At 47.2% G+C, this 25,607-nt stretch overlaps 1 protein-coding gene across 2 annotated transcripts in view; it reads right to left on the bottom strand.

Annotated features, from left to right (window-relative positions):
- Nucleotides 1-25,607, bottom strand: part of LOC144807672 (uncharacterized) — a 97,646-nt gene that overhangs the window by 7,542 nt on the left and 64,497 nt on the right. The window contains exon 3 of one of the 2 annotated variants that reach the window (XM_078673307.1): nucleotides 823-937. The exons of the other annotated variant lie outside the window; for it this stretch is intronic. The gene's annotated coding sequence lies outside the window, so the exon portion shown is untranslated. The remainder of the gene's footprint in view (nucleotides 1-822; nucleotides 938-25,607) is intronic. 2 annotated transcript variants of the gene reach the window in all.

Below are 25,607 nucleotides of genomic sequence, written 5' to 3'. Positions count from 1 at the left end.
GTACAGGAAGGACACCCTTCCTGTACAAATTACTATGCCTCGACACGAGGGAAAGCTTATACCATTTTGCATACGTGTTGCACAGTGCAGCACACATGCAAAGTCAGAAAAGGAAGAAGAAATAAAAGCATTTCTCCTTCCTTGCACCTAGTTTTGTGGTTGCACGAGAACACCCATGCACCAACCTTGGCAGGCCCCCATGGCACAAAGTAATAGCAAACAATGCTATGCGCAGTCTTACATTACTTTAACGTTATTTCCAGTGCTAAACAAGTTTAGCGCTGGAAAGTAAATTAGGAAAATAAGATTTTGCGCCATTTTGTGCCTCTTTTGTGACGCAAACACAGTGCAAAATCTTAGTAAAGCTCCCCCTTCTTCTTTATCGCTTTTGAAACTTTGCAAGGAATATTTCATCATACACAGATATTTAACTAAATGTTCTGTTGATCAGGTGACATTTTATTAATGTCTGGAAAAGAGGTGATTTACCAATGTTTACAGAGTAACTGAGCAAAGTAAGGGCACTCACGGAGCACCCAAGTGCTTGAGGTATAGCTTAAGATAGACGCATATGGTCAAGATTTCATTTAAACAACAGTAGAGTATAGAAAAAGAGATGGATCAGGCTGGGCTGTAAAATTTCCAGTAACTCTTTACGAAGTATACAACAAAAGTAACTCCATTTACACACTTTTTCTCATTCTTTCCGATTTACTTAAGATCATCTCAAATACCAACTCCTGTCTTTACCTCGCTGTTCATAAGTCACCTTTGGCACATTCAACAGCTCCCTTGGTTCAAGCATTTCTGGTTTCTACTAACCTGGAAGATTGGAACATTATTGTGAGTTGAGGGGTGTTTCCTATCGCCATAACATCTGTCCATCTCCCTGAAACTAGTGTAGCTTACAGCACCCGTTTCTGGCCCTGAAAGACAACTTTAAAAAGCAAGTCTTTAGTTCTTCCTAAGTTAGATAAAGTTCTGTAAGATGCAGCTCCTTCTTTTGTGTAAAACAGAGCGAGGGGTTCACTGTAAGGCCCGTCCTTTACATTATAAGCGCAGATATGGCAAACAAACGTTGAGTCATATAATTTAATATTCAACGATATCAGTCATTTACTACTTGTAGAGAATCCATCACAACCAATAATTTACCTGACATATCACCACAGCAGATGTGTGCCTATTACTCTTTTTACCCCCTTTTCCAACATTTCCAACATTACCCCCTTTTCCAACATTACATGGCATGGTGGAGAAGTGTGGCTCACTGGTTAGAGGAGGCAAACCTGGAAGCAGAGGTCAGCCTGGGACCAGGGTTCAATTCCCGGCTCGGCGGGGTCTTGAGTCCTAAAATGTCCATGGACTCGACAATTCTCGCTCCGGTGCCTACTCGATTCACGGGTTCACACTCTGCGACTCTGGGCAATAGCTTGCTTAATCTCCATAAGGACCCCTCGCGGCGGGATGCCTGGCTTTCACCTTGCGGATACCCTGCCGGGGTTATCTCACAGGGGAATACCAGGACGGGTTCCCTAAGCAAGCGCTTAAAAACCGCTTGGTGATTTGCGCTATATAAATTCCTGTACATTTACATTTACATCTGGCATGATGTTGTCCTTTTGGGACCCAGGATGCCATTTGTGACCGGATGGGCATTTTGAAGAGTGAGAGGAGGTGTCAGTTATCCACAGGTGATGCTGCATTTATACCTTTCCATATTTCTCATATTCAAGTTTACCTAATTTCCTGTCCTTCGGCCCCCCTACTGCTCTCTGGCTGCACACTCACTCTGTGGGGTTCATCAGAAGTCAGATAACTGCCTCATACTCACAAGGCCATGGATTTCACTTCTTCTACAGCACTTATTGCAGACAAAGGGCCTAGTTAGGAGTTTGTCCAACAGATTATTGCCTCACGACTAGGGGTGGGTGAAGAATTCAGCTCTGCCGGCAGACCTCGCAAAGTTTTGCCCAAGAGTGCGGAGTTGGTCCAAAAAACTCCATGCAGAACAGAATTATTTTCTCAAGCGGTTCGCCACCGGTAAGGTGGTGAGCGCTTGTGAGAAAATATAACACGATAGACCTCCTCTTGGCGAGATTTCTCATTGCGGGAGGTCACGGCAGGTCGCGACCACTCAAGTGTTAAAATCTGCCATTCTCGTTGATGAAGCTGCCTTTCGATTAGAATATCAATTAGAGCGGCAGAAAGCAGCATCGCCCTCTGAAACGACGCGTAGTGCTGTTCTTGCTGATTTTACAGTGGGGGTTAAACTCCTGGCATTAAAAATCAGTGAGAGCAGTGCAACTTAACAAACTCTGCCACTAGCAGAAGTCTGCAGAATGCGGTGGAGTTTCCCTGGCACTTTGTGGAGTTCCGCTGAGTAAAACTTTGCAAACTAGACCAAGGCATTATCAAAGCGTGACAGATATCCTGTCTGCCTTATTATAATTGCCACAGGATGTAATGCATTTTTAATGGGTCGGGCAGGATACCTGTCACATTTGTGATGGAATAAACAATCAGCTGAAATCTAAATCAGGCCTCTGGTGTACATTGCGTCCAGTCTGGCTAGCTGGGCTTCAAGGATCTTGTGGTTTGTGGGTCTCTCACTACTTTGAGGTCACCACCAGGCAGACCTTCCGTCAACTGTGCCCTGTGCAGATCTTCATTCCAGGCAGAAAATCCGTCAGCTGCGCCTTGTATGGATCTTCCTTTCTTGACAGGTGTTCTCTCTACTGTGCCCTGTGCAGATCTTCATTCCAGGCTGGACTTCTATCAGCTGCACCTTTTACAGATTTGCAGATCTCTTCTGTCAGCTGCGCCTTGAGCGGATCTTTCTTCCAGGCAGGACCTCTGTCAGCTGCACCTTGGGCGGATCTTCCTTCAAGGCGGGACCTCTGCCAGCTGTGCCCTGTGCAGATCTTCCTTCCAGGCGGGGGCTTCTGTCAACTGTGCCTTGTGCAGATCTTCCTTTCTAGACAGGACTTCTGTCAGATGTGCCCTGTGCAGATCTTGCTTCTAGACAGGACGTGTGCAAATCTTTCTTCCAGGCAGGACTTCTGTCAGCTGTGCCCTGTGCAGACCTTCATTCCAGGCGGGGCTTCTATCAGCTGCACCTTTTACAGATTTTCCTTCCAGACGGGGGCTTCTGTCAGCTGTGCCTTGTGCAGATCTTCCTTCCAGGCAGGGACTTCTGTCAGCTACACCCTGTGCAGATCTTCCTTCCAGGCAGGGCTTCTGACAGCTGTGCAATGTGCAGATCTTCCTTCCAGGGTGGACTTCTGTCAGCTGTGCCTTGTGCAGATCTTCCTTCCAGGCAGGGCTTTGTTCCTCAATGATCAGTTCAAAGGTCAGGAGAGGTAGAACTGGTCCAGGTCATCTTCTTTATTGCAGTTCAACTGGTCAAGCCACAGAGGTCGATCTCTGAGATGAAGGAGAGTCTGGATTTTCTGAGCTCCGTAGAGCATTGAGACAGTTCTACCGCATCCAGCACACACTACAAGACTCCAAGAGTCAACGCTACCAGTGCTGCTCCAAGGTTTGATTCACCCACTGTATCTGAACATCCCCTGGCAAATTCCAACTAGAGAATAAACATCCTGCCTGCACCAGCAGAGTGCAGAAAGCTTTTCAAGCACCTCGACGTAAATGGACTTTCTCTATCTGTCGTAACTGAAGATGTTAATCCTTGGTAACATCTATCCGCTATGGACAAGGTCCTCCATTTTGCTATCAGAATGTAACTCCTCCTGCGCAGACCCAAACCCTCTAGTCCGTAGTGCATGAAGCTGGGTGGTTCTCACCCAAAAGAGGGCCCTCCACAAATTGCTGACATTTTCTTACACCCACTGGACAGCCGTGGCAACACACAGACCAACTACACCCCCTCAGGGATCACCAGTCCATCTGCCAGGATCAAAACTCAGATCTTTCAACCTTCTCTGTTACCGTCTTTGGAACGGCCTGTCTCTGGGATTCGTGGAAGCTCCACACCCAGTGAGCTCAGAGTTGCCTTGTAAAACCATCTCATGAGAGTGGGAGAAAAGAACATTAAGTGACACGCACTGCACAGACGTGTATATAAATCTACCATTATCATTCCATGACCCATTGTCCTACTGCTGATGTTTTGACATGGATGTTTTGCCGGCTATCACAGCAGCTTCTTCATTTAAAATCTTACTCATCAGTTAGTTTTCCATCATACCTACTTACCTATGTACTGTTTCTGACCCTACAACATCTCTGGCAGACATGCTGTGCTGTCTGTTGCTTCATAAATGGGAAGTAGATTGCTACTGCTGTAGCGTAGTTCCTATATTCCCTATAGGCACTGTGCATTGGAATAATATATCCTATACAATAGACGTAGGACTGAGGTCAACTAGGTCTCTATCGAATATACTAAACTTAATACTGAGTGCCAGCTAGCTCAGAGGTCACTAGAAACTTTCTCGAATTCACAAGAAGGGATTCGTTTCTGACAACCGCATAAACATGACAACTTTGTTTTCTAAGAATAAGAAACATATCTCTAGAGTGGCGGAAACAATAGATACATATTTCATTCAGTCAATCGTGCATGCTTCGTTTCAACAGAGTTTGTAGAGAAATAGAAAGACTGGCATTTTCAATAAAAAGGTTTTTTGAACAGTCTTCTTTCTCATACAAGAGAAGTGAACTGCTACTAATGTTAAGCAGACTGCAAAGTATAATGCGTACAGTGAGAATAGTATTATAAAATAATACTGTAAGAGAATTGTATGGTTTCGAAGCCATTTAAAAATACATACATAAATACACAGGCTAAAATACTCAACTGGTGCTTCTCAAATACGCCTACTTCGATGTACCTAACCTAAGTCTAGTACGAGGGAAGAAGTAAGTATTGTGTAGCATAGGTTTCGTTTTCTTTGCCAAGAATCTATCCAAGATTTCTCTAGGTTCTAATCAGCTCCATACCTTAGTTAGAATGAAGGAGGTCTGGTATCTCTGTCTCGGGAATCGATTTCCCTACACCCCGCAAGGGGAGCTTGGAAACACTGGAGCTGGATTCTCGGCAGGAGAAGAGATAGCTTCCTAATCAGTGCGTCAGCTGGAGGGTCGGCCTCCGTCGGCACTTGCTGTAGCGAGCTCCGTCGGGCAAGTAGATAGTCGAACTGCTCCGAACCACTGTGTCTCGCTAGAGCAAGTGGAGGTATATTTACACCTTGAAGGTGTCTAGGAATGCCATAGTTTGACATAAGTCGGGCATAATAACGTCAGGAAAGAACCCCTAGGGAATAGTTGTTCTTTGCAAAGTACATGAGTTCTTGAACAAATCAATATTCGAAAAGGGGAAGTTCCCTAACTGCTTCAGCCAATTTTCGAAGAAATCGTTGTGATGTTTGGTATGGGTAGAAGTAGCCATGAATGTATTTGGTCTGCATGGGGTATGTCTAAATAAGGACTTGATTTCTATGCCTATATAAGGGCAATGCAAATTGTACCTATATAAGTGCATGAATCAGGAAAATTCACTTGGAGCCTAAAACGCCACACAACACCCACTCCACTTTATTATGTATGACATTACTAAGTTATAATCACATAAAAACATATCTAAACATGATGCGTTAAAACCCACCCAAAATACATAAAAATGCATTGGCTGTACATGAAAAAGAGCATTTGTGCTGTATGCATTTCAAAGCAATGTTTCATTCAAAAGCATACATTTTTGACATTTGAAAATGCTATCCGAATTAATCACGAATATACATTTATGAAATGGCTCTTCAATACAGAAAAAAAGTCGAGCAGGTTATATGAACTGTTTGTATGAGGACAAGGTCAATTATTGTCTCTTGGAAGTCTATCAAAGAAATCTAGTTCTCTATGAATAGTTTTACTTTAAGCAGATTACTTGGTGCCCAAAATTTAAAAATATGAATTTGGAAAACCAAAAATTAATCATAGGAAAAATAGAGTCCCAAAGTTAGAACTTTGTTTGAAAAATGAAGGTCGAATTCAGAGTCTCTCAGAACACTGCGTGCCAAATCAAAAGTCAGTGTTAGGGCTTGGAGAAAACATCAAGTCTTCTAAGTCTGTAAAGAATTTGTCTACCATCGTAGGTGAAAGTTGGATTACCGCACATTTCAAAGTAGATGTGCGTCTGTTGTTCCTCGTACCTCACCATTAGCATGTTGCATCTGTGAGATCTCAATGAATGCCGTCATCAGGATTGGTAGCCGCTGGAGACAACACAGTACATGAGCCGTTACTGGTCCAAGCAAAGTATCAACTTCCATTGGCATGACTGATGGGAGTGTCAGACAGATGTCTAGCACGCATTCCTCTCCACATAGCAGGCATCATAGAACAGGTTAGATGCAATCTTGCCATATTGGTCTGAATGCTAGAATGCTAGAAACCATGTGGTATTCAATTCTCTTAAACAAGTTAACCTCAAAATTTAGATTATGCGCTCATGACACCTCATCGCCAGAAGAGTGTTCTCCAAGGTGATCTGGGCGTCGTTGGTGAGTTGGCTTGCCATATCGGAGCAGAAGGAGCAAAAATAGTATCCCTGCTGCGAGCCCCAAAACGAGAGGCAGTCTGCCAAACACCGAGTGCACGAAGTTTGGAAATATACCTAGGACTGCTTGAAAAGGTGCTAACAGTCCCGAAAAAACGGTCTTAAATACATGTACAATACCACTCATATCAGACATGTTTAAGATATGACCTAACATTTCCGAGAAATGTTTAGGGCAGTTCGTTGTTAAAAGGGCATGTATCTCTGCAGAAGTCCTTACAACTTGCAGATCATACATCTTTTTGGCAGAGGTCAGTGGCACCGTTTTCTGTAAAAGAATGGCTTTCAGTCTGCTTAAAGTATCAATTCGTTTAGAAGAGATGTTCAGTGAAGGCCATAATGGCGACTCCCCGTCTGTCTTTGTTTTAGGAAACAATACTTGCATACAGCAAGTGACCCTGGCTGACACAGTTACGAGATAGGCTATTCCTGGCAACATGCCGCAGCAGCTGTGATCATTCAACACAATATAACTTCCATTAGACAGTTGCTTAAAAATTGGATCAATCACCGCAGCTGGTGAACCTTGCAGGAGGTAGGATAAGTTATTTGTGGAACCATCGCAGGCCCTGTGTAAATTAATATCCCGACACATGAGTGAACCGCTTAGTGCATTTTCCCAATTTGTATCACTAAGAAACACTACTTTACCCCCACTCCAACATCTGTGTGTATAAGGTAAATCCCAGGATGTCTTGATGTATTCTTTACTCAACCTTACATATAGGCCTGCTGGTATATGTTTTAAGCAATACTGAAAATGGAAAATCGTCATAGGCAGAGTGATTGTACCATGTTTTATCCATTCTGTCGCTGGTTTCTCAGAAACAGTTAATGGCAATCTTTCCAGTTTTTCAATGCTCAGCACCGTATACTCTGCTCCCCTCTGTGCCAGTGTGATTTATTTATCTGTAAGGTCAAATTCAGAAAACAATGACGTGGTGTTGATTAAACTCCAAGGCATATAGCCTGAACGAAGGTTTTGCAATGTCCAGCCCAAAAGCATGATAGAACACAATTGTGATTGACCATGTTGTAACATGACCAAGTCCTGTTCCATTATGTCTATGGCAAAGGATAGTATGCAGTCCAAAGAATATAAACTGGGATGACAGAGTCATTAACCCATTGTCAACTACAGGGAGAGATTTCTCTGAGATAATACGATCAATTTCTCATATACGTTCTGCTGTCTCTGCTTGCGTAATCTTCCATGCTACATTATAGGCAGCTGTGAGGAGTGGGGTTGGGGGGGGGGGAATGAGAAACGTCACGAATAGAAGTCTGTGTACAACCGTTTTATTCGGTATGACAGTACTTAGTAGGTCTCATGGGTGTATACAAGGGGATGTCCAACAAGGCACACAACACGAGAGTCCCGGGCTCCCTCCTCTGATGATTTTCCGGTGGCTTCAATTCCCGTCTTGGCTTTACCAGGGCTGGTCGCTGGTCCAGACGTAGGCTCGAGGAAAGGAAAAGAGACAGCCGCGTTAGTGGCTGGGAACGATATGTAACGAGTGGGAGGGGGGTAGGGGAGTGAGGGATCACCAGGGTGCTACCACCATTTATATCAGGCTTTCAGTATCGGCGGAAAACAGTGCACGGAGCGTGTGACCACCCTCAGGCTACCCCGTCCCACCCCGTGATTTAAACAAGCCCTGAAAGCGCCCTCGTACCTTGTGGAGCCACACTTCTCCCCTGGAAGTGTGGCAGGGCGGCTCGTAGTATCGTTGGCCTCCTGGCTTGTTGAGTCTCGGCTCCACGGGTCCCAGTAGCGGTTCTTCGGTACTTCCTCCTTCTTCGTCCTTGGCGTTCTCCTTCTGCGTCGGTTGGCTTCCGAGAGGTTCCGCGCCGACAACCAGAGACGGGGCTTCCTTAAACGCCCCCTGCACGTCTGATTGGTCCGCTGCAGATGACGTTTGTTCACCTGATTGTCCGACTGTGGGGAATGCCGGTGAACACACCCCCAGCGTCACGGTAGGCAGATGCAGTGACGGGGAAACCCAGGAAACGTCCAAAGGGTCCTGCGGACGGGGTGGAAAGGAAGAAACGTTAGCAGGTACACCCCGTCCGTCCGAGTCAGGGAGCTCGTCCGGGTCAGGGAGCTCGACCCCGGGACACATCCCACCCCCACGATTGACCCAATCGGGGGAAAGAGGGTAACGGGAGAGAAAGTCAACATTCCCCTGCAGAGAACCCTTCCGGTGACGGACCTCAAACTGGAAGGGCTGCAGAGCCAAGAACCAACGCAGGACTCGGTCATTATTCCCTTTGTTACGGTGGAGCCAGGTCAAAGGAGCATGGTCCGTGTACAACACAAATGGCCTCCCCTCGAGATAGTACCTCAGTTTTTCCATTCCCCAACGGACAGCCAGGCATTCCTTTTCGATCGTAGAATACGCCTGCTCCCTTGGAAACAACTTTCGGCTGATAAAGAGCACAGGCCTCTCAGCCCCTTGGACATCCACCTGAGAAAGAACAGCTCCGATGCCAACCCCTGAAGCGTCCGTCTGCAGAATGAACGGTTTAAGGAAATCAGGGGAAATGAGAACAGGGGAAGAAGTCAGAGCATCCTTTAAAGCCTGGAAAGCAGAGGTGTGAATGACAGAGGGGGCCGGAAGCGAAGAGGACTTCACATTTTTACCGAGGAGATCAGTGAGAGGACCGGCCAGACTAGAAAACTGAGCAATGAACCGGCGGTAATAACCCACCAACCCCAAGAAGGCCCTGAGCTCTTTTTTTGTAGAAGGGTAGGGTAACGCCTTGATGGCTTTGAGTTTCTCGGTCTGGGGTTTAATCTGACCGTCCCCTAGAAAGTAACCTAGATACTTGACCTGTGGAAAAGCAAATCGAGATTTTTTTGCATTGATGTGCAGATTGGCATCCTTCAAACTAGACAGTATGTTCCCAAGGTGTATCAAGTGGTCGTCCCATGTCTTGCTAAACACTACAATGTCGTCTAAATAAGCCGACGCATATTGTAAATGAGGTGCCAGTAGCGTATCCATGACTCTCTGAAACGTTGCTGGCGCCCCATGCAACCCAAAGGGAAGTACCGTAAAGTGGTAATGACCAGAAGGGGTGGAGAAGGCCGTCTTTTCCCTATCTTTAGGTGCAAGGGGTATCTGCCAATATCCCTTGGTGAGGTCTATGGTGGTGATATAACGGGCCTCACCAAGACGTTCCAGGAGTTCATCGACCCTAGGTAAGGGATAGGCATCTTGTTTAGACACCCTGTTAACGGCCCTGAAGTCTATACAAAAGCGGATGCTACCGTCAGGCTTCGGTACCAACACCACTGGGGAGCACCAGTTACTGTGGGAAGGGACTACGATCCCGGATTTTAACATGCTTTGTACCTCGGCCTGGAACGCCAGGTGTCTTGCCTCTGGGATCCGGTAGGGTTTTTGCTTTACGACAGTGTTTGGAAGTGTAGGTATACAGTGTTCCGCTAAGTGTGTACGGCCCGGTTGGTCCGAGAACACTTCTGAACAAGACAAAAGCAAGGACATGATTTCTTTTTGTTGTGTAGCAGGCAGATCAGGATTAATAGGGGCATCACCGACTGTATGGTTCGTATCGGATACAGAAGACACCACATTGACTGTCTGTGGGGGTTTCCCTAACCATTTTTTAGAAGGTTGATATGGTACATTTGAGTTTTGCCCCTTCTTAACTGTACCAAGTAAGTAGTGCGTCCTATTTTCCTCACAATTTTGAAGGGTCCTTGCCACTCCTTCTTCATTTTATGTGTAGAGGAGGGTAATAAAATCAGAACCCAATCGTCGACATCCAATACCCTCCATTTTGTACCTCGATCATACAGGGTTTTCTGTTTGGTTTGGGCTATGGCTAAATGGTCGTGGGCAAGCGTTCTAAGTTTATGTAACCTGGTCTGCAGCTGTCGGGTATAATCTAATAGGGCCTCAGCTTCCTGTGCTCCCTCAGCTTCCCAACTATCTTTAGTTATTTCAAGAAGTGTTCTAGGGGGTCTTCCGAACAGTAGCTCAAATGGAGAGGTTCCTAGACTAGACTGTTTCTGACTACGGAGTACAAAGAGGGCAAGAGATAGTAACTGATCCCAGTTCTTTCCATCACCAGACAGGAGTTTTTTTAACGTTAGCTTGAGGGAGCCGTTGTATCGCTCAACCAACCCGTCTGTCTGGGGGTGATACACAGATGTTTTGATGTGTTTGATGTTCAATTGCACACAGACCTGTTGCATCAAACGGGAAACAAATGGGGTGCCCTGATCAGTGACAATCTCCCTTGGAAAATCCATACGAGAGAACACCTCCACTAACCTCTGGGCTATCGCTGCTGAGGTAGCTGCCTTAAGAGGAAACACCTTAGGATATCGGGTGGCGTAATCAACCAACACAAGAGCGTACTGGTGTCCTCGTGATGACTTCGGCAAAGGGCCGATTAAGTCCATACCTATACGATCAAATGGGACTCCTATGATAGGCATGGGGACCAAAGGTACAGGAGGAGGAGTGTAGGGGTTCCGTTTCTGGCATATTCTACATTCCTGACAGTATTTCTGGACTTGGGCGTAAATTCCTGGCCAAAAGAAATGTCGTAATATGGACTGTCCCGTTTTTTCCACCCCAGAGTGACCGGCTAACAGATGAGCATGTCCAAAAAACAATATCTGGTCACGAAAGTCATTCGGGACCAACAGTTGGGGCTCGGCGTCAGCTTTAGCGAGCCGATAGAGCAGGCCATTTTTCTCAACGAATGTAGGATAACATTTAGTGGATGGATCTTGTCCATTTCGTGCGAGCTGCCATGCATTGGTGAGACTTGCATCATTCAATTGGGCAGTCCGGAAATGGGTGTCCCTGGCCCAGGGTTCTGCTGCTAACAAAGTATCACGGGGAAGGGACAAGTGTTGGAGAGTATCTAACAACAGAGTTGTAAAGGAAGGATTATCTGTCCCTATGATTATGGGTTCTGGTAGTCCAGACATAACCCCTACGGTGGCTTCCATGCCTTTCCCTGAGGGAGTGTACAATGTGACTCTGGCTACGGGATACTCCTTAACATCCCCATGGACGCAACGAATGTTGACCTGTTTCCCCGGAATGAGCGAGTTTTTATCTACTAGCTCCTCTCTTATAACTGAGTGTTTACAGCCGGAATCCAACAATGCCCTTATACTAGTACCGTTCAGAGAGACTCGTACATAGAAAGTGGTTCCCGTTTCTTGGGCATACAGGATGGACCTGGGGGCATAGCTCACGTCCATGGGTTTGTCTTCTTTTTCTTTTTTTTTCTACAGAATCAAGCAATATGACCCCACTCTCAGCAGTCATAACATTGGGGTGCAGAGTTTGGCAGTTCAGGGCGTTGGAACCGCACCTGTGGTGGTTCTGGTACTGGTTTTTGAATTTTTTTTCGGGTTTGAGGGGTGGTAAAGTCTTGGTAGGTTTATCAGGTTCTCTCATATAGGGCTTACCCTGAGCCCGGCGTAACAAGTCGCCATTTCTATGGCATGCTCCAGTGTTAAGCCTGCATGTTGTTTAAGCCATCTCTGAGTGCTATAGAGGAGGGCTTCGATGAACTGTTCAAGATACACTTTGTTCATAATGGCATCGATGTTACCTTCATGGGGTTTTAGCCATAAGTCAGCAGATTCCTTCAACTTGAAAAACAAAGTCTTGGGTAGATCCCCGGGAGACCCTTTTTCCTGACGGAAGCGTAGTCGATGGGTTTCCTCATCTACCCCCAACCTATCAAGGATATACTGTTTCACCACTGCATAAGCGGTGGTTCCGTCTCGGTTTACTGTCTGGTACGCTGCCTGGGCCTCACCAATCAATAAGGGCGCCAAATAAAAAGGCCACCTCTCCCCAGGCCAGGAACTGGCTCTCGCTGCTCTCTCAAAATTCAAGAAGAAAGCAAGGGGATCCTCTCCTGGACTGAATTTCTGTAGAGGAACCACAGTGCCTGGGGGTGGGGCGGTAGCCCTTCCTTGACCTAACACGGTCATTAGTTGCGTTTGTCCTTCTGCCAGTTTTAGTATGTTTTCCGACTGGCTCTGGATGGCCTGGGAAAATGCAGTCCGGTCTGCTTCCATTTGGGTTAATATGGTTTCCATTCTGTAGCGGATGGCGTGGTTCCCTGAAGGATCCGAGTCACGGCACCACTTGTGAGGAGTGGGGTTGGGGGGGGAATGAGAAACGTCACGAATAGAAGTCTGTGTACAACCGTTTTATTTGGTATGACAGTACTTAGTAGGTCTCATGGGTGTATACAAGGGGATGTCCAACAAGGCACACAACACGAGAGTCCCGGGCTCCCTCCTCTGATGATTTTCCGGTGGCTTCAATTCCCGTCTTGGCTTTACCAGGGCTGGTCGCTGGTCCAGACGTAGGCTCGAGGAAAGGAAAAGAGACAGCCGTGTTAGTGGCTGGGAACGATATGTAACGAGTGGGAGGGGGGTAGGGGAGTGAGGGATCACCAGGGTGCTACCACCATTTATATCAGGCTTTCAGTATCGGCGGAAAACAGTGCACGGAGCGTGTGACCACCCTCAGGCTACCCCGTCCCACCCCGTGATTTAAACAAGCCCTGAAAGCACCCTCGTACCTTGTGGAGCCACACTTCTCCCCTGGAAGTGTGGCAGGGCGGCTCGTAGTATCGTTGGCCTCCTGGCTTGTTGAGTCTCGGCTCCACGGGTCCCAGTAGCGGTTCTTCGGTACTTCCTCCTTCTTCGTCCTTGGCGTTCTCCTCCTGCGTCGGTTGGCTTCCGAGAGGTTCCGCGCCGACAACCAGAGACGGGGCTTCCTTAAACGCCCCCTGCACGTCTGATTGGTCCGCTGCAGATGACGTTTGTTCACCTGATTGGCCGACTGTGGGGAATGCCGGTGAACACACCCCCAGCGTCACGGAAGGCAGATGCAGTGACGGGGAAACCCAGGAAACGTCCAAAGGGTCCTGTGGACGGGGTGGAAAGGAAGAAACGTTAGCAGGTACACCCCGTCCGTCCGAGTCAGGGAGCTCGTCCGAGTCAGGGAGCTCGACCCCGGGACAGCAGCATAGATACCGGCGTATATGAAATGTTTATGATGCAGTTTCGTAGGTCCTTGTAAGAAGTCCCTTATATCAACGCCATCTTTAAGTAAAGATAAGTGTTGTTTTACTTCCTTTAGTGTAGATTTCTGTAGCCACTCAAGGCGCAGTTTCCCCACACTGTATGATGTTACTATCCCTGGATGTTGTCTCTGGATATATCTTGGATCTGGCCTAGTGAATGTGAACCCTTGTGTCTTTTTCAGGAATCTATCTTGATAGTTGTTTGTGTCTGTGGGCCAGATTAACCATTGTTTTCCAAGAAGGATCTGTTCTGTTTTGAAGAAAAATAGTTTGTACATCGACCCCCCCTTCTGTAGTGTTTTTACTATTTACTATCAGGTGTCGGTGTAGGTATGGACGGATTGTTTAAATCTTTTATCTTGGCTACCCCAAGACAATATGTCTGTTGAACAGTGTCATTCAAAACATTATTTGCTGAGTATTAGTCAGCATACTTTTCATTCCTGTCTTATTAACATTTTTAAAGTAAAATGTTTCTGGATTTGAAACTTTAAAACCTGAAAAGTACGGACACTTGTTATAAAATGTCTTTGAGCTACTCTTTGGTGGCGTAGGACAATTTTCCCATTGGTTATAAGCTAATACATTTCTAGGATTTGCAGATTTATGTAAGAAATGATGACCAGAGTGATTGTTACAATACATTTGTTTGTAATCCGATGAACCTTCTAAGTATTCATGATTCGTAAATTTTGCAGACCTTTCAAAGTCTGACATCATATTATTAACAGTCTCAAAGTCCCAATCATCAGAAAAGGTACTAGATGAAACAAAGTCACTTAAGGAAACCTTGAATTGGTGTAGAATCTTCAACAGCTCTGCAGGACCAAGCATGTCATAATCAGTTCTGTCCCAAGCTATACCACCTGGTATAGGAAAGGCTGTGATGTTCACTAATGACAAGTCTCTTTGTTCACGATGAGATGATTTGTGTGGTTTGAGGAGTAAGTGGATGTTCTTACTTACTGTGTCCTTTTTAACATATCTTCCAGTTATTACTATTCCCAAGGTAAATACAAGAGTCAAACAAAGTAGAAGAAACAGTACACCCAACACAATCCAAAGTTCAATCCATGGTGAAACCAGATAAGTCTTTTCCAATTGATGCAAAAGGTCTGTTGCTCGTTCTTTAAAAGTTCTCTTTACTGGCGTTGTTTCAGGTTCACTGGGATCGTCGGAAAACGTATCAAAGTTAATGAAATAGCCTGAGGCAGTTCTGTCAATTGTCGGAATTGCATCAGTATTCGTGGAAATCGCTGGAACCCCTTGCTCACTTGTCATATTTGTATAGTCAGATGCTATTTCATTGTAGACAGGTGTTTCTTGACAAACTGTTTTTTGGGTCTCAAGAGGTAAAAGTTCCATTGCTTTATTGCATAGTCCTTTTTTTCGCTCTGCAGATTTCTCAAAGGTGATGAGTCTCTCAGTTTGAACTTCTTGGATAGTGGCCAGATTCGGGCATCTGCTACATCTTTGGAGTCCACATGGCCTACTACTTATGATCGGCCACATGATGTGGTTTGCCCAGGTTGATGGACACAAACCTGTTCTCCTTTTTAACAGCAAGGGGCGTTAGTAAAACTGTTCTTGATCCGTGGACTGCTAGGACAGGTACTGGTTGTCTGTAAGAAGGCCCAAATTCCTTCTTGTCTGTGATCTTTTCTCTGACTAGATCCCCAATCTTTGGAATCCAAGCCAGCCTTACTGGGATGGGTGGTTTCTCTTCAGTGGCCGTTGGCTTCAGTAACACGTTGCTTTGGCTTTTCCTTATTTCATTTAAGTCCTGCAAAACCGCTAAACGATCTTTGATATTAAAGGGTTTTTGTTCTACCACTGAAGTGTGACAATCGAGGTCCTCAACAATCATTCTAGTTCCAAAAGGGATTTCATATGGAGTGATTCCCCCTAGAGAACTTCTTGACAGATTGTTAAGACTACGTCGGACACCTATTAGATGTTTGACCCACCGTCACCCGAGCCTAATACCCTAGCTGTTATAGATTGCTTTATGTCCCGGTTTTTTCTTTCCACTACCAAAATTCCCTCAGGGTGGAATGGACTAGAATACAGCAATGCAACGCCCAGATTGGCCATGGCCTCCTTGTAAACTTTTGAGCTAAAGGCAGAACCCTGGTCAGAATGTAGCGTGCCGACTGCGTATGTGCCAATAAAGACTCGCAAATCTTTCATAACAGATTGAGTGTCAGCCGAGCGCTGAGACCACATCCAAATGAATCTGTCCTAATAGTTGTGGGACCGCATTCGTCCATTGGGAAGTCTGCATGTAGATAGTCTAATGCTGTCTAACAATGGTGTCTGTACTGGGCTGGCTACACTGTAGTCAGGTATCTGGCGGCGATCTCTGCTGCGATCTCTGTTGCAGTTTTGGCAGTTAATTACAAACGTGTGAATATGACCATTCATCCCTGGCCACCAGTACCTCTCTTTTAATTCTAGTATAGATTCAAAGATCCCCTGATGTATCAGACCCTCTCCCAAATGTGCTTTGTGTAACACGACAACCTGCTGAATCTCTTGAAACACAGGATGAGTTTGTCTGGAAGTGTATTTAACTGGTTCGTCTTTTTCCTCCAAAACAGATCCCAAAGATTCAAGGTCAACCAATCCCTGTCCTTCCCCTTGTCTATCACTCTGGGAGTTGCTCAAGGCTCCTCCCTCTCTCCCACCCTATTCAACCTTTTCATGGAACCCCTCACTGATCTTCTCAAGCCTCTCCAAGATACACTTCCACATGAATGCTGACGAACCCAAATTTACATCAAAATTCACTCTCTGGAAGACATCAAATCACTCAACTCCACACTACAAAAAACCCAAATCTGGCTGTCCGAAAACCACTTGAAACTTAACTCCCTCAAAACAGAATTCCTTATAATCGCTCCCCCCAAAAAAACTCAAACTATCACAGACTGGATGGAGCACCTAACAGCTCATAGTCGACTCAGCAAAATCTCTAGGGGTAACGCTGGTCAATAACCTCAAGATGCTGAAACACATAAGCGCCTCAACAAAGGGAGCCAACTTCCACCTAAAGACCCAGTGAAAACTAAAGCCCTATCTGCCCGCCTTCGATTTCAAAACAGGAGTTCAAGCATTAGTTATCCCCCGCTTGGAATATGGAGCAGTAACCTTATACGGACTCCCAAGGTCACCGACAGCCCCGCTAAGAGCCACGATCAACTCTGCTGCGAGACTCATCACAGGTTCAGAGAGAAACGCCCACATATCCCCAGACCTGAGAGTCCTAAACTGGCTACCGTTTGAAGCCAGAATTCATTTAAAAATCACTTGTATGACACACAAGGCTCTCTACCACAATGCCCCACAATACCTAGCTCAGAAACTGGTGCTCTCAGCGGGCCGCAGAGCTTCCAGGAGTGCCAAGACTCTTCTCATACAACCTCAACGATTAGCCAAGAAAAAAACATATAACCGGTCCTTTTCCGGTATGGCTTCAAGGATATGGAACGCTCTGCCTAGTGAAACTAGAATGAACCCTTCCTCTGCTTCCTTCAAAAGAGAAGTGAAAGCTATCCTCATGGCTCAATCCACGTGAACTCTATGTTCTATTCACTATACTATATTACTTGCTTCTCTTCGCTTATATTCGTCCTGTTTATCTTTGCTGTTTTGCACTAGCCTCGCACTGCCTTCTCTTGATCTAGATGTATGTATTACTTACTTATTTCGTGGTTCACTATATCGTAATATATGCTGTATATATTTCTACTTGTCATGTAAAGCACTCTGATACTCGCAAGAGTCTTGTTCGCGCTATATAAAACCTTAAAAATAAAATAAATAAATAAAAGCTACTCTACGTTTCTTGTTTGGAATTACTCTATCCCCCTGTGACGGGGCACTTGAACTAGGAGAACCCATGCAGAACAACGCCCCGGAGTGGTGGTCCGCCACTCCCCTCTCACCTTGCCCGTTGTCCCCACAGCTGCCAGAGAACTCGTGGAGGGAGGAACAGGACGGCTGCGGGACAGCATCAGACTCGGGACCGGGCTCCTTTGAGTGGAACGACGAGGAAGGTGCAGCCCCGCCCCTCTACAGCGGAGGGACGTCAAAAGGCGGAAGTGTTTCTGCAACGACGGACGGTGTTTCCCTGGAGGACGAAGACGGTGTGGCGAGGAGAAGAAGCAATGCGAGGGAGTATCCGGAGGAAGAGGACGAGGAGCAGACGAGCCCAGCTGATATCATCAAGCCTGGAGGCCAACGTCTCTGTGCATCGCCCCGCCACGTTCCTGAGGGAGGAGCGTGGCTTAACAAGGTACGGGGCAGAGTTGCGGGGTGGGTGGGACGGAGGAGTCTCCCTACCGAGTAAGCCGCTGTCTAAAGTGTAAATATTATCCCCTGTGCCCCTCCCTTCACGAGCACTGAGAGCACTGCGTTACGTTGGGAAAACCCTCACCGGCACTTGGTTTCCTGCACTCCCCGGCCCCTACGATAATTATACTGGTCATCCCAGTAACCGTTACCTTCTCCTTTTGCTTTCTGGGTATTGTGGTCCCTTCGCCCGAAGAGGAAGACAACAGCTACAGCCACGGTGGGTCGACCCGACCGGAGACCAGAGTAGCCAAAGGTCCTCCTCAGAGTCAGCGGGAACATCGGAGTAGGACAACGGAAGTACCCTGACCACCCCTTGACCTGTACTGTTATCCTCTATACGGACCCCGCGGTCCTTCTAGGGCGTGACTATTCACCTTGATCCAAGACTGTAGCCCCCCTTCCCCCTCCTAAGGACACGGAGAAAGCCCTGTTTGTTATGCAGAGGAAGACCTACATCCCAATAAAACCCTCTTTGAAATCCCTGATTAAGGATCCAATCTTTGTGTTCACCCCTAGCCCTGTAGTCTCTTCAGGGCAGTTCCCAGCCGAGCAACCCCCCCTGGGACAACTGGTGTCAGAAGTGGGATTAGACACATCAACCATCTGCCGCCCCGAGATGGAAGCCCTCATTGACCACATCATTAAAGGCCAGGAGAAATTGGAGTGGGCAGTACAGCAACAGATACAGACCGCCCAAGCAGACAGGGACCTGTTTAAAACCACCATTACCGCCCAACTCGAAGGCCTTAGGAATGTGCCGCCTCCCACACCGGTCATCACAGGAGAGGTACGACAAATCGCCCCTCATCACGCAGGTGTGGCCCTACAAAAGTATATATCAGGAGAGGATCCCGACGCCTTCCTCCTCAATTTTGAGAGGGCGGCCCGGGCTATGGGATGGCCCGAAGAAAAATTGCCTTTTTTCTTAGCTCCTCTCCTCACTGGCGAGGCCCAATCGGCCTATCAAGCTGCGAACCCCCTAGGGAACACCGCCTATAAGACAATTAAGGAAGTTATCCTTGATCATTTGGGCCTAGATCAGGAGGCCTATCGAGTGAAATTTAGGAAGGAGCGGGGAGCACCGGGAGAGAACCCGAAGACCCTCTTCTTCAGACTAAGAATGGCTGCCGATAAATGGTTAAGACCGGATGTGTGCAGCAAGGAGGAAATACTGAACAAGGTATACTTGGAGCAGTTTATGGAGGCCCTGCCTTACGCCACCCAGCGTTGGTTACGTCAGCATGCCAGTCTCGACGTTAACCAAGCCATTGCGATGGCCTCTCATTATGCCCGAGCCCAGCCCCGGACGATAGTATGGGATACCGAAAAAAACGACAAATCACATAAACAGACAATCACTGGGAAGCTGGAGAAGAAACCCAAGAGTGGGACTGAAGTTATTCGGTCCCGACCAACAGGGATGACGTCCCCCATGTCCAGGGGCCCCCAATGTTTCGAATGCGGGGAGTGGGGCCACATAGCCAGGATGTGTCCCCGGAAAAAAAACCCCGAAGAGCCCATGGAGGTCGGCTACCTCCCAAGGACAGTGCTGTATTCGGCGGAACTGGGTAGCACATTCTATGTGAGTATGAAGCTTAACGGACTCATGGTAAAGGCCCTCCTAGATTCAGGGTGCCGACAGTCGGTGATCCAGGAACGCTTTGTTAAACCAGAACAGGTTTCCCTTCCTGCCACAGTGTACATCCGCTGTGTACACGGCGATTTGAAGCCTTATCCTGTAGCAGATCTAACCTTGTATTTGCCCCATAGAGAACCTTGCCAGGTTAGGGTGGGGGTGGTGGATTCCTTACCCGAGGATATGATTCTGGGGACTGATAACCCTGAATTCCTTTAACTTTTTAGGGAAACCCTGTCCCCCTCCACCTCTGCGAAAGTCGACACCCCATCCACCTACCTGTCCCCCGAACCATGGGTGATAGATAAGAGTTTCTGCTTCGCCCAGGGAGAAGACAGAACCTTATATAACGCGTGGGAAAGTGCCCAGTCTAGTGAAGGAGCCAGTGCCCCGACAAATCCCAGGTTCTTGATCAGAAAGGAATTGCTGTATCGTCAAGCGCAGTGTGACGGGGATCTCCAATTGTTGGTTCCAAAGTCCTTCAGAGAACAGGTCCTGTTCTTTGCCCATGCACATCTAACAGCTGGTCATGCGGGCAAAGAGAAAACCACGGATGTCATTCTCCGTCATTTCTTTTGGCCGGGGATATACAAGGATGTTCAGGACTATTGTGCCAAATGCGACATATGCCAAAAGAGAAACACCCAAAGACCTAGTGCCGCCCCTCTACACCGGATGCCGATAATAGGAACACCCTTCGAAAGGGTCGGCATGGACCTCATAGGACACCTACCTAATACACCCCGAGGACACCTGTACGCATTGGTGGTCGTCGATTACGCCACTAGGTTTGTGGAAGCATTCCCCTTACGTACCACCACGACTGCAGCCATTGCTGAGAAGTTTGTTGAATTGTTCTCTAGGGTAGGTTTTCCTAAAGAAGTCGTCACCGACCAAGGAACCCCCTTCACATCCAAGTTAATGAAGGAGGTATGCCGCCTCTTAAACATCAAACATCTGAAGACTTCAGTATACCACCCTCAGACGGATGGTCTGGTCGAACGCTACAATCAAACCCTTAAGATGACCCTGAAGAAGATGTTGAGTGCCGAAGGACCCTCCTGGGACAGGTTGTTACACCTGGCCCGTTTTGTAATCCGTTCACAAAAGCAGAGCAGCCTAGGCTGTTCGTCATTCGAACTATTGTATGGCCGCCTTCCCAGGTCACTGTTAGAAATGACCAAAGAAATGTGGGAGACAGAGGAAGAACAGGACAAGAAAGGGATGCTGGAGTATACGACCCAGCTGAGAAACAAGCTAGGGAAACTCCGGGATTTGGCCCACTCCTCGTTGGACCACCAACAAGTGAGGTACAAACAGACCTACGACAAAGGGAAGAGGTTACGCAGGATCGCTGTAGGGAAGTGGGCTCTCGTCCTTCTACCCGCCATCAGTAACAGTTCCAAGAGTGAATGGCAAGGCCCTTATCAAGTTATCGAAGCCATAGGGCAAACCACCTACCGATTAAGGCTAACCGCAAAGAAAACACAAACCTACCACATTAACTTGCTAAAAGAGTGGTTGGGACCACCCCCACAAGATGGCCACCTAGTCGTCCCGGCAGCATCTTCCCAGTCCTCGTTAAAGCAACTAGTGGTGAATGCAGAGTTAACCCAGGAACAGAAACAAGAGTTGCAGGGCATACTGGCCCCCTTCTCTGATGTGTTCTCGGATACCCCCGGGAGAACAGGTTTGGTAGAACACAGGATTGAAACCTTACCCGGGAAGATAGTGAAACAACGTCCCTACAGAATACCGGCGGCCCGAAGAGAAGCAGTGAGAAAAGAAGTCACCGAGATGCTACAATTGGGGGTGATACGTCCGTCCCAGAGTCCCTGGTCCTCCCCGATCGTTATGATCCCCAAACCAGACGGATCGAAGAGATTCTGCATGGATTTCAGAGCGCTAAACGCGGTGTCCCACTTCGATACCTACCCTATTCCCCGGGTAGACGAGTTGGTGGAGAAGATAGGAGACGCCCGTTATATCACCACCATAGACCTCACGAAGGGGTATTGGCAGGTGCCTCTTCGTGAGGAGGACAAGAAGAAGACCGCCTTTGTTACTGATGACGGCTCGTACGAATTCACCGTCCTCCCGTTTGGCCTTCATGGAGCCCCCGCCACCTTTCAGCGTCTCTAGAACCAGGTACTGCGGCCGTATACCTCCTTCAGCTCAGCTTATCTGGATGATATCGTCATCTACAGCAAGGAATGGAACGAACATTTAAGACATCTGCAGATCATCCTCACAGCCTTGCGGAGAGCAGGTCTACATATTAATGCAAAAAAATCAAGAGCAGCCTTCACGAAGGTCAACTACCTGGGATATGTTTTGGGCGACGGTGCCATAGCTCCCCAAAATGGAAAGGTTAGAGCAATAGAGAAGGTGCCCTTCCCTGCCAGTAAAAGAGACTTGAGGGCATTTCTAGGGCTGGTAGGATACTACCACAGGTTCATTCCTAAGTTTGCCGAGACAGCTGCCCCCCTGACAGATCTCCAACGAAAGGACACCCAGCTCAAACATTTCACACATCCTTCCCCTGAGACGGTAGAAGCCTTTCAAGCTTTAAAGGGTTTTTTGACCACAGCCCCGGTCCTGCTATCTCCTGACTACAAGAAAACCTTTATACTGGCTACAGACGCCTCTAATGCGGGGATAGGGGCGGTGTTATCCCAGATAGGGGAGGATGGGACTGAACACCCGGTACTGTTTGTGAGTAGGAAATTGTTTCCCAGGGAGTGCCGATACTCCACCATTGAGAAATAGGCCCTAGCCATCAAGTGGGCCATCGATAAGCTAAAATACTATCTAGACGGTACTCAGTTTATACTCCATACGGACCATGCCCCTTTGAAATGGATCCACCAGAACAGTAGCCAGAACCCTAGAGTGCTTCGGTGGTTCCTGCCGTTACAACCCTACTCCTTCTCTGTGCAGCATCGCAAAAGTAAAGACAATGGGAACGCGGACTTCCTGTCCCGAGTCTTTCCTCTCCCCGATCGGGAGATGCCAGGGGGGGAGGTATGTGACGGGGCACTTGAACTAGGAGAACCCATGCAGAACAATGCCCCGGAGTGGTGGTCCGCCACTCCCCTCTCACCTTGCCCGTTGTCCCCACAGCTGCCAGAGAACTCGTGGAGGGAGGAACAGGACGGCTGCGGGACAGCATCAGACTCGGGACCGGGCTCCTTTAAGTGGAACGACGAGGAAGGTGCAGCCCCGCCCCTCTACAGCGGAGGGACGTCAAAAGGCGGAAGTGTTTCTGCAACGACGGACGGCGTTTCCCTGGAGGACGAAGACGGTGTGGCGAGGAGAAGAAGCAACGCGAGGGAGTATCCGGAGGAAGAGGACGAGGAGCAGACGAGCCCAGCTGATATCATCAAGCCAGGAGGCCAACGTCTCTGTGCATCGCCCCGCCACGTTCCCGAGGGAGGAGCGTGGCTTAACAAGGTACGGGGCAGGGTTGCGGGGTGGGTGGGACGGAGGAGTCTCCCTACCGAGTAAGCCGCTGTCTAAAGTGTAAATATTATCCCCTGTGCCCCTCCCTTCACGAGCACTGAGAGCACTGCGTTACATTGGGAAAACCCTCACCGGCACTTGGTTTCCTGCACTCCCCGGCCCCTACGATAATTATACTGGTCATCCCAGTAACCGTTACCTTCTCCTTTTGCTTTCTGGGTATTGTGGTCCCTTCGCCCGAAGAGGAAGACAACAGCTACAGCCACGGTGGGTCAACCCGACCGGAGACCAGAGTAGCCAAAGGTCCTCCTCAGAGTCAGCGGGAACATCGGAGTAGGACAACGGAAGTACCCTGACCACCCCTTGACCTGTACTGTTATCCTCTATACGGACCCCGCGGTCCTTCTAGGGCGTGACTATTCACCTTGATCCAAGACTGCAGCCCCCCTTCCCCCTCCTAAGGACACGGAGAAAGCCCTGTTTGTTATGCAGAGGAAGACCTACATCCCAATAAAACCCTCTTTGAAATCCCTGATTAAGGATCCAATCTTTGTGTTCACCCCTAGCCCTGTAGTCTCTTCAGGGCAGTTCCCAGCCGAGCAACCCCCCCTGGGACACCCCCACTCCAGGAATTCAAGCAAAAGGAACGGAGTTTGCATCAATTATGTATGAGTATTGGAGTGGATAGTTTTGAAGTAACACTGCACCATTGCCTTTGCTTTTGGCATTGACAGCTAGCATTATTTTGCAGTCTATTTTAGTTTTTGAACAAGTGATTGCAGCTACGGAAGCCATATGCACAGCTGCCTTCGCGGCTTCATCAGCTAATGAATTCCCTGCAACGTGAACAACATCACGTTGATGACTCAGTGTATGTATCACGTGAGTCTTTTGTAGTTCTTGTCGTAACTGAACTACCTGTTCCCAAACCAACTCATGCTTAATTGTGCCACCTTTTGCATCTTTGAAACCGTTTTGAACCCAGTTCTGCAAGTATTCATTGTAAGATTGGACGCAGTAATAGAAATCGCACACTATGAGTGTGGGGAATTCGCGATCAGTATTTTCAAGCAACATCTTGAATGCTTGTAGGTCAGCTAGCTGAGCTGTACAATCTCCAAGAGATTGAGTTTTAGTGTCCATAGGTCGGAATTTGCCATCTCTCCAGCGACCTTTAATGATCGTGCATGCAGCACTATAAGCTTGTTTACCCCCAATAGCGGGCTGTGCTGATCCGTCAGTATAAATGATACATTCATACTGTTCTAGAGGCAGAATATCAGTAGGCAGAGGGCATTCTTGTTCATATTGTAGAAATTCTTGTGTTTTTAAATAGGGGTCAAAAACGTATTCAACGTCTGTTGCAGCAAGAGAATTAACCCATTGTATCCATCTTGGATATAAGGCTTTAGCATTTGGAATGCTCGCCTTTGTTACTGCCTCTAAGGCAGGAACAGGAGTAACGACCATTATGCGCTTACCCTGTGCGAGGGCTCTCTCTTTTGCTACTGCAGTTTGAACCGCTGTCAGAATATTTTCTGTAGAAGTGAATTTCATTTCTGCTGTGTGTACAGATGTGATTTATAAGCTATTGGTACTTTTTCTCCTTCAAAGTTGCGTGCGTTTACGCGTGTTTGTACGTGTGTTATTGCCAACATGTCCATTTGGACTGAATGCAACATTTCTGTGTGTTTTTGAGTCCACTTAATTGTTTTAAAATCAGGTTTGATTAATTCGTAGAGAGGTTTAACCCTTTCTGCGTTATTTAGAATGTAAGTTCTTCCGAAATTTAGGAAACCTAGAATCGACTGTAAGTTTTTCAGCGTTTTTGGAGGTTGGAGCAGCACACATTTCTCTAGAAAGTTTGCTGCCAGGCTTTTGCCTTCACTTGATAACTCATATCCTAGAAAAAGGAGGTTTAAGGGGGCAATTCTCGATGTCTTGAAATTTATTTGTACCCTTCAGAGGCGCAGCCCAATATTATGGTGTTCACCCTGTTCAATTGCCTGTCCAAGTCATCGTCTGTAAGATAGATGTCATTGACATATGATAGAGCTTCGTCATCATATGTTTGTAGTAAAACTGTTACTCTGACTGAAAATAACCCTGGACTATTTTTTAATCCCTGTGGAAGACGACAGAAGTGACGCTGTGTCCCCATAATTGAGAAAGCGGTCAAGTACCTACTTTCTGGTGCAATGTTTTGACAGAAGAAACCGTTTGAAATATCTAATGTGGTTTTATATTTTTTACGCACAATGTTATTCATTAGCGCTTCACTGTGTGCATTTTATACTGCAAAAGTTTTACAGCAAGAGTTTAAATGTCTGTAATCCAAAACTAGACGATATGTATTATCTGGTTTGGAGACAGGAAACAAAGGATTGTTCATTGACGAGGTGCATGTTTAAATCACCCCTTGGTATTCAAGTTGATCTAAGATCTCCCTGACCATTTTTTTAGCTTCTTGCT

The sequence above is a fragment of the Lissotriton helveticus genome, chromosome 1_2, assembly GCF_964261635.1.
Source record: "Lissotriton helveticus chromosome 1_2, aLisHel1.1, whole genome shotgun sequence".
NCBI classification, from domain to species: Eukaryota; Metazoa; Chordata; class Amphibia; order Caudata; family Salamandridae; genus Lissotriton; species Lissotriton helveticus.
The sequence above is the reverse complement of the archived record's forward strand: the minus strand, read 5'-3'. Positions and strand labels throughout refer to the sequence as shown.